Source organism: Vidua macroura, chromosome 2 (genome assembly GCF_024509145.1).
Source record: "Vidua macroura isolate BioBank_ID:100142 chromosome 2, ASM2450914v1, whole genome shotgun sequence".
NCBI lineage: Eukaryota > Metazoa > Chordata > Aves > Passeriformes > Viduidae > Vidua > Vidua macroura.
The window spans coordinates 27652408-27661685 of NC_071572.1; the positions used below are offsets into that span (position 1 = coordinate 27652408).

General features: G+C 38.4%; 1 long non-coding RNA gene across 1 annotated transcript; it reads left to right on the forward strand.

Annotated features, from left to right (window-relative positions):
- Window positions 1–389: 389 nt before the first annotated feature.
- Window positions 390–8891, forward strand: LOC128803900 (uncharacterized). Its single transcript, XR_008435867.1, has 3 exons — window positions 390–727; window positions 3615–3703; window positions 8834–8891. It is a non-coding gene; the product is annotated as an uncharacterized LOC128803900 (long non-coding RNA).
- The last annotated feature ends 387 nt before the right edge of the window (window positions 8892–9278 follow it).

Sequence of the window (9278 nt, forward strand, 5' to 3'; positions counted from 1 at the left end):
ACCCCTGTCCGCCCACCCCCTACTTAATCTGTTGCAAGTTCTTTGTTCTCCGGCATTTGCTTTGCATTGCGCTGAGAGCGATTAGTTCCGACCACGCATGGGGGAATAAAAGTTCTCAGGCTCACAAGCAAAGTGTCCTTCTCTTGTCCCTTCGCTGCCTCTCAGTGTGAAGCCACCAAAGCTGCGTTACCCACACTGCAGCGCTCAGCACTGTCAGGGAGGCAGACGCCACAGCCCTGGAGTGCCCGCTCACGTGGCGGACTCGGCCTCGCAAAGGCAGCGCTAGCCGGTGCTCAAGTGCTTGAGGTCGTAGCAGGAAGCCGCTGCAGCTGAAGATGAGTCTCTGCACTGCCAGGTTCTCACCATGTTGTGAGCATTGCCAAGTCAGCCATGGAGCTCACTACACAGCAATCTCTGCTGATGTTTTGTGTGAGAAATCTAATTGGTTTTGCTTATTTTATGCTGTGAGAATTACAGAAAAAGAACAACAGCCCACTGCTTAGTGTTTGCTGCCTCTTCCCAAGAGGCACCTAGATTAAATTCTTTTAGAAGCTCAAAGTATAGTTTTAATAACATCTTGCAGCTAAAGAAACTCCTCAGTTAGCTGCAGAGCAGTGGCTCTTTATCAGTCCCACTCCCTCTTGCTGCTCTAGCTTTTGGCAAGATCACTATCTTCCTGAAGTGATCAAAGACAATATTAAGTACATACATCAAAATGAAAGACATGGTAAGTCGTTTTTTATCTTAGCGTTTATTAAGACTGTTCATCCATGATTTATTAAGAGTGGTACTTTTAATTGATAGTAGTGAAAATTAAATCTCTGTCATAATGGATCATATCAATATCTCCTTGTATCCAAGACTAAAACCCAAAACCTTATTATTTACTTCTGGAATACTTACAGGAATAATGTGCTGCATGTTTTCATATGGGTAGCCAGTCTGTTCGGTTTTACTTCCAGACTAGAGTGACAGTTCAGATATATGGGGTGATAATTCAGATATACTGGCACAATGAGAAACCAGTTAAAAATGTATGAATTAGGCAGGCTGGTGAGAGAATTCTAGGAGAGAAAGAGTGAGACATAATTATCAGGCAAATATACAGAGAAGTAGGTAGAAGTCAGTAATCTGGACCTTCTCAATATTCCAAGAGCAGTTTTAGCTCTTTCTGGTGACACCTCTCCTGTTTTCCACTCAGATGTTAAGTCTAGAATCTGTCAGTAAGAATAGTGCAGTGAGAATATGGCTTGTGGGGAAGAAATGCCTTGAAAAACATGCAAGATCCAAGGTACTCAGGAGTGCATAGATTTGTTTTGGCATGCAAACTGCCCTCAAATAAACTTCAGAGCAGTGGACCTGTGTTTCATACTTGCAAACTTCTCACTTTTACAGAAATGCATAAAATAACCTGGTTATTTCCTGTGCCCAAAACTCATGTTTGCTTAACTTTGTCAGTGTCTAGCCTTTGATAACAGCTGGCTAACTTAATCTTTGTGATAAAACTAAGGCAATTCACATGGATCTACTGAACTTTTGGGCAAAATGCTGAAAGTACCACCTGTTCCCTGGAAGCTCAGGGCACATTCATATCTCCCATTACCCTAGCCCATACCCCATACTACCCTGCCACTGATATCAGTCAGCTTCTGACATGTTGCTGGCTGCTCCCTTGGAGGCTGGCAGTTGCTTTTATATTCATACAGAGAAGGATTTCTTTGCAGGCATTACCATGGGAATTTGTTTGGTACATGAAAACACAGGAATGCAGCAAGACCTCAACTCCAAAAAAAAGTTATCCAACTTCAAGGAGAAGCAATCTGCAGTACCGTGGATGGCTTTTAGATGACAATAGATACTTAAGAAAGATCCACATTTATATTGAAGCAGATTTCTGTCCTATTACTCAGTTCTTTCTGAGTTATAATTTCACCCTAAGAGGAATGAATATGTAGTTGCCAGTGAAAGTAACCTGTTCTCAGGCATAGAACAAGCAGGATTAGAAGAGACATCCGTCAAGATCTGATTATTAAGGTTCTTAGAAATGCCTCTGTGTGAATTAAGGTGCAAATGAGACTATATGCCAATGATACTAGTATGAGTTTTAGTTGATAATAAATATGGGAGAGAGAGAGAAAGAAAGAAATAGAAAATAGGTGGGGGGCACAGAAAGAGAGTAACAGGGGCAGAATAAGGAAAATATCACCACTCCGTGGATCCCAGCAATGTTCCATTGATCCTCTCCTGTTGGTCTTCTTGGTGGTGAAGGTCTCCCCAAAAAACATAGAATTTGGTGGGTTAATACATACTCAGGCCAGGTAGGAAAATCCAGGCCCCTCCCTGCAGGGGGATTTGCTGTTGTCTCTTACAACAAACTCTGGGTTTGCTGCATCACGTGCAGTCCTTAGTGCAAGGCTTCAGGAATGACTCTGGGGGGCACTTCAGGGAGGCCTTGGATGAATTAAGGCACCCCCTCATCTGCCCCCCATATGAATATCCCGTGGATGTGACCTTCCCAGGGTTGGGGGTTCCATAGCCAGTTTGTGTAAGGGAGGATGGGCTCACTGCCCCTGAGCAGAGGTTACAACACACCAAAACTTCCATCCCCCACCTCAGCTGGGGGGGAAATCTGTGCAAACCTGCTCCTAGCAAATGAGTCTGTGAGCTACAGCCTCCCCCACCCTGAAGCAAGCCAAGGATGATTCTTAGCATGATTGCTGGGTTTTGATCACATTCTTTTCCTTGTTTACTTGTTTGTTTCAGGTGATTTTAGAATGGGTTTTCCCCTTATCTAATCTCAGCAGTTTGACTTTCAGTCCAAAGTTCCCATCAGGTATCTTCAGAGAGGCTTCTTTGGTTGTAATGAGCTTTTGTTATAATGAGCAAAACTTTATATCAATGTTTGAGGCATGAACTATTTCAGTCTTTGACAACATCCTCGGTCACCAAGTCTGCTACCTTGCTGCCACAGAAAACTGTGTCATTTAAAGAAGGAGTTCAGCGTAGCAAAGGGGGCACAGTCCTGCTGAAGGGTTTATCTATGTCACTGTCTTAGAAAGACTGACTGGTTTACAATGCATTTCTGTCATCAGTAATATGAATTAAAATATTTGGCAATGGAGCTACTGCTGCAGTATCTTTTTTGCTTTTGCAGAAGCAAAGGTTGCCCCTTAAACCTTTTGGTTATCCAATAGGTGCAAAGGCAGGCAGCCAGACTCCTGAGTGCTTTCCTCAGAGTGACTTATTCCTTTCTGACACACTAAGACCCAGTTTTTCCTGCTAACTTCTGCTTCTCACTACCTTTCTTCTACCCTGTTGTGGGTGACCAATGACTGCACTCCCTTGGGGATGTCCTTGTCCTGGCATCTCTCACACTGGTGTCGGAGCAGGCTGGACCCATTCATTATGTGCATCCCAAGCAGTTCTTATCCTCTCCTTCCACACAGGACATCTGCAGACCCTGCTGCCCAAACCTGTTATACCTAGAGGAGTTTATTCCAGAACAACACTAAGGGGAACATTTTCTCTTTTCCTTCAATCCTAGCTCTGTTGGTGTCTAATTCATTTCTCTAAAAGCATAGTCCTTTAGCCTTAGTTGTTATCCATCCTTCCAGGTGTTCAGCTGGGACTTGAACCAAGTGAAAGATGAGGAAATTTACAGCAAATCCCAAAATTGTGTTTTGGCCAGGTCTCAGTGCTACAGGTAACTTTTTAAGTGTTCACACACAGTAGTATCTTAGTCATTAGCCATTTTCCATGTCTGATATTTAAAGAGGGTACTTATGGTAACTTTATGGTGACTGCTTTTTAAGATTGGCCCTTAATAAACTGGTAGGGAGGACCCAGTGGGGAACACTGCAATTAGTAAATGTTTTTAAGAATAAGTGCTTATGACAGGGATTTCCAATAAGAATTGATTGTTCACAGAATCCTTGTGGTTTTAGCTAAATTGATTGAAGCATCTCTCACAGCCAAGCTTGGAAAAGAAAATACCCCAAAAAGCAGATTACATACAACATATATTTATGAAAATTTTATGCTAACAGAAACAGCCCATGGATTGCCATGCCATTTCCCCTTTCAAATTTTCAGCTTTTAAAAGATATGTATTTACATATTCTGCCTTTTCCCAGTGATTTCTTATACAGATTGACAACAAGACACAACTCACATATCCCTTTCTGCCTTTTCTTTGCTTTTGCATTTCATTTTGCCATTGTGTTTGAAGTGGAATATTATACACTGGCATAGATTGTGTTTTCTGTTACTTTTGATTACTCACCAAATCATTCTGGAGAGTTCATTGGGCTTTTTTCCTAATTATTTGGTTTGATCTCTGCTTGGGGAATAGGGCATTCTTTGCTGTGCTGTCCTGAAAATAATTGCATTTGCAGTGATTGTTTTCTAATAACAGTTCTGTGGAATAAGTGCTTTGAGGCTATATCCGGCTTTTTTTATGAGAACAAAAGAATTCTGCCCAAATAATAATTGAGTAAGGACTTTGTGTATTGGTTCACTATTTATAAAATATTTATACACCCCATGACAGCTCCTCTATATCTTCACTTCTCCAGTACAATAAAGAACAACTGTCATGTCAAACCAACTGTTATAACATTGTCATCTAATCTGGGCAGCAGAGTGCCTTGATATGGACATGAGGCTTTCCAGATATTCATGAGAGCTGATGGCCCAGACAGGGCAGAAATAGCTGCAAATATTATTCTGTAAGATAACTTTTTTTTTTTTTTTTTAATTTTAGTAACAGTCCAAGCTGATTGTGACACTTTTGGCAACACTGAAAAACTATTTGCTTTCCCCAAAGTATTCTCATTTATTTTATACTGGGAATATTCAGGCTCATAGACAGGTAATGAGAAAGAATGACAGTGTTTTAACTGGGTTCTCAGCATGTATTTGGGTTTAAAATAATACCTAGTGATTATGTGGCATTCATTCAAAATGTTCCACAGGTTTGTGCCTAGGTATCCTGCAGTGCCACTCTTCCTGACATTTATTTTTAGCAGAGTTCATAACAGTTCAGACAAAGGCTTTCCACTGATGTTAGTGGTGTATCTGAGCAAATAATTCCTGCACAGAACAAAGAGACTATCATCCTCCAGCTCCTCTTTATTCTGGTGCTACAATTAACATTCAAAGTAATATTTTCCATGGTGCAATTTTCATTTGCAATTTACACTTTGTGGAATACTGCATATTTCAATACATGCTTTTTCCATGCATAAATCTAACACAGAAGCTCTATCCTTAATTATTTATCCTATTCCAATGCACCAGTGTAATTCTTTTAATATGTCTTGTGGGTTTAATTTTTGCTTGTTATATTCTATAACCTGTAAGAGTACAGTTCAAGAACTTTTAAAAGTTGCTTCAAGAAATAGTTTTAACTTTTCTTAAGAAGTCAAGAATCAAGTATAATACTTAGTATTATATCTGGAGAATTATCATTCTGAAGAAACATTGTGACAAGCTGTAAAATAAATGAAAAAAATAAGTAAACATCAGTTATCCTTGAAGACAGAAAATAAACCAAATAGAAACAGAGCTTACAGAACTCTGTTCCTCAGGTGTCAATTACAATTATTTGTTATTATTATTTGTCAAACAAAAATTCATTGTCAGTGCAATATATTGATCATTATTTTGACATCTACTAACTGATCTGTCTATACATACACATTTCAGAGAAGTTACATCAATTAATGTGTCATCAGCACTGTTTATTAATGTGTAGTGGCTTGTTCAGATTATCAGAAATCCAGAATAAATTATAAATTTGGATATCATTAAGGTTAAATAGCCATAGTTTGTGTCTTTTTCTCTCCTCTCTTAACAAATCTGGCCATTCTTTTTATTTTGTTATACTGACTTTTACATATTCTTCTCTCCTTGCTTCCTTCATTAACCAATTTTTCCATCAGCCAGTAGGGAATTATAGTCTCTAATGAGAAAGTTGCTGGTTTTGATCCTTTTATAAGGTAACTCTGATTAATGTTCATGGGTGTTATACAAAAAGGAAGAGGACAGAATTTATCTCCAATTTTAGGATCAACTATTAAATGTTTAGGTATACCTTACTCAAGTAAACCTTCCACTGACATAATTTGCTAAAAAATAGATCAACCAAACAAAGTAGAAGACTGTGAGGATTGAATTTATTGCTATACATTTTTCCTGACATCACTTATTACTGCAGTGGTCAGAGCCTTGCTGGTAATTACATATTGGTATTCATGAACACTCTGGGTTTGGGCCTCAAACAGTGAAAAATGTGATTGTAAATTCCCTTAATTGCAGCCAAAGTCTCCTTTGGCTCATCTGGTGCTTTTCCTTTAGTTGTCAGTCCTACATGGACCTAAGATCATAAACTCAGCCTTTTTTAGCTCCAACTCCAGTAATAACCCACGAAGTATCCACAGGATTAAAAGCAATCTTTTTTTACTGCTTCCTCATCTGTTTTATAGGCTATCCTATCAAGAGAGGTTTAAACCATGTATTATAGAGAATTTGCAATGATTTTGTATGGGTTTGTTCTTTAATTGAGATGAAGTAAAAGATGTAAAGGTCGATTAAAATATCAAACTTTTATGTGCCTTTACTTTAGTTTCCTTGCTATTTTGGAACATTCCCTGGGTTACTGTGGCAGTGATTTGCACTTTCAGGCTTCCCCCAAAAAGAAGTGAGGGATATTTTCTTTATCTGAAGATGTTATGTATTTTTAATATGCATCACCAAACTTAAAAAAAATCCTCAGTACATTAATATTTTTGTATCAGGGTGTACAAGGGTATGAACGCCTTCTTTGCCTAAGAAGGCTCTGGTTTGAACAGTGTGATATTGAAGTGTAACAATGCTCTGTTGTCAGGAATGGCTAAGTGTAAATATATCTCCCCAAATATCTTTTTGCATATTGCAAAAAATTATAAAGGAGTTCAGCTCTACACTCAAAATGGTCTCAGGAAAGAAAATAGGGTTTAAAATGTGAAGAAATATTGAGGAAAAACATTAATCCAGGAGGTGATTGATACTGAAACATGCTGAAGAAGCAGACATGCTCTTTTATGTACCTTACCTTTTCTGTTGTTGAATATTGTAATATATTCAGCAAATACTCCTGATAGGTTTTGATCATCTCTATCTGATCAATTACTCTTCTCTGAATAATTTATTCAAATATTAATGACAAACCAGATCAAATAAAGTTATGGGTTCAGTATTTTTTCAGTGTAGTCACTGGCCCTAAAACCTATTACAGGCTTTAATTTATAATACATACTGCTCTATATATAACAATTTAACAAGCACTGTGAATTATAGAAATGCAATTTTATCAAAGGTGACATTGTAAACCTCAAAAATTAGTCTCCAGCAGTTCAGAGAGACACAAATATTACAAAATAGAGTGATAGCCCCATAATTCAAAGCACACTTACATTTTAATTAATACTAAGATTTGGTGTAACAGTAAATCTCTTTTTTTTTTTTTTTTTCCCACTACATACCCTTATTTGTCCTCTTTCTACTGCAATGCCTTTCTGCATAATCACTTCTGTTCCTCCCAGGCCTGGTGCTTCTCCCCAGCTCCCACTACACCCTCTCTGTCGACATCAGTGTTCATCAGGGCAGACCTAAGCTCCATCTAAGAAAAATGCTAAAATTCTTGCTTATAAGACAAGGGAGTTGTCCTGCTGAAGCCAATGGGACAATGACACATCTTGACCAGTGCTCAAGGGACTTGAAGACTGCCTAAGGAAGTGAATGCCAGAGTGGTCCTATTGCCCTGCCTCTTTCCATGTCTCTTTCATGCACTGTGCACACACAAGATTTCCAGAGTTATTTAATCATATGCTGGTTTTTACAGAAAAGGGAGAGAAACTGTTCTCTACTACCCTTCACACTGGCAATTGTTTTTTAGTAAGACTGTCTAATTTTATATTTGACTAATGAATATATGATTTGAAAAATAGAAGGTAGCTGGTTTTGCTACTGTTCAAAAAAGATTATTTTCTTCCCTCTCTAAATAATTGTCCTTTTCTGAATACCTGTCATTTTACTTCTTACTGTCCAGGAAACATTGCCAGCCTCAGGTTTTGAGTGTTTACATTGTCATTGTTCTCAAAGAATTGTGAACAAAGATTGGAAAGAAAATCATGTGCCCTGAAGCATACTAGCTTAAAAAGAGAACCCAGTTCTACCACATAAAATACACCAGTCTTGAACACCTGTCAAGAAAAGCACTTTAACATTACTGACTTATGAAAAATTGCATTAAACCCCTGTGTAGCTTTTTTTTTTTCTTTCAAAAATTTGGATTAACTCTATTTTTTGGATGGAAATATTGAGGCACAAAAACAAGGGGGAATATGCCCAGTTGTGTTTGGTACTCTCTCATTTTTCTCCTCCTTCCCTTTTTCCTACCCTTTAAGCTCCATGGTTGCTTCAGCCTCTCTTTTTCTGCAGACTGAGGCCAAACATGTTGAGGAATCTGCTTATGGTCCATTGACCACAGCTACAGAGTCCCAGGTGCAGGAGAAATTTCTTCCCATACTTAACGAGTCACTTCAATTTTTCTTCAAAAGAGAGGACTGTCTAGAGGTCAGAACTGCCAGAGCAGTTTAATTTTGTTTAGAAAATATATTCTGTGCACATTGAGTTTAACCACTAGCTGGAGTACTGCAGATACTGTGATGATGCCTCTCTTGTTTTTTTTTTGCCCAGTTCATTTTATAAAAGACTGTATGTAGTTAGTGCTGTAACTTTGAGAGTGTGTCAAGTTGGCAAAAATAACATCTCAGGTTTCTCTCCTGTATAGCTTTCTAGTTAGCAGAATTCCTCTCCTAACAGCAAATTTTAACAGAACTCAAGCTCCTCTGAGAGTCACAGACTCTTAATATGATTCAGCTTCCAGATTAATAAAATTATTCTCTCTAATGAAGGTTATCTTCTCTTTCATTCTTCAGTATCCTGATTTTGTTTGCAAAGTGCACTTTGAAAAGTGTCACACATTTTCTTCTTGCCTATTCTAAAGAAATGATATATTTTCTTTAGAAAAATCTGAGCTGTGCCAAAGGACTGGACATTGTGGGTAAACTGCAGCCAAAGTCTCTTTTGGCTCATCTGGCACTTTTCCTTTAGTTACTAACTGTAGATAAAACAGTTTTAGATGGTGCTGTCTGAAGATGATGTTCTGATCTAAGTTGGAGCTACCTTGAATGGTTGGAAATAGGTGACCTCTCAAGGTCTTTTACAAACTGAGC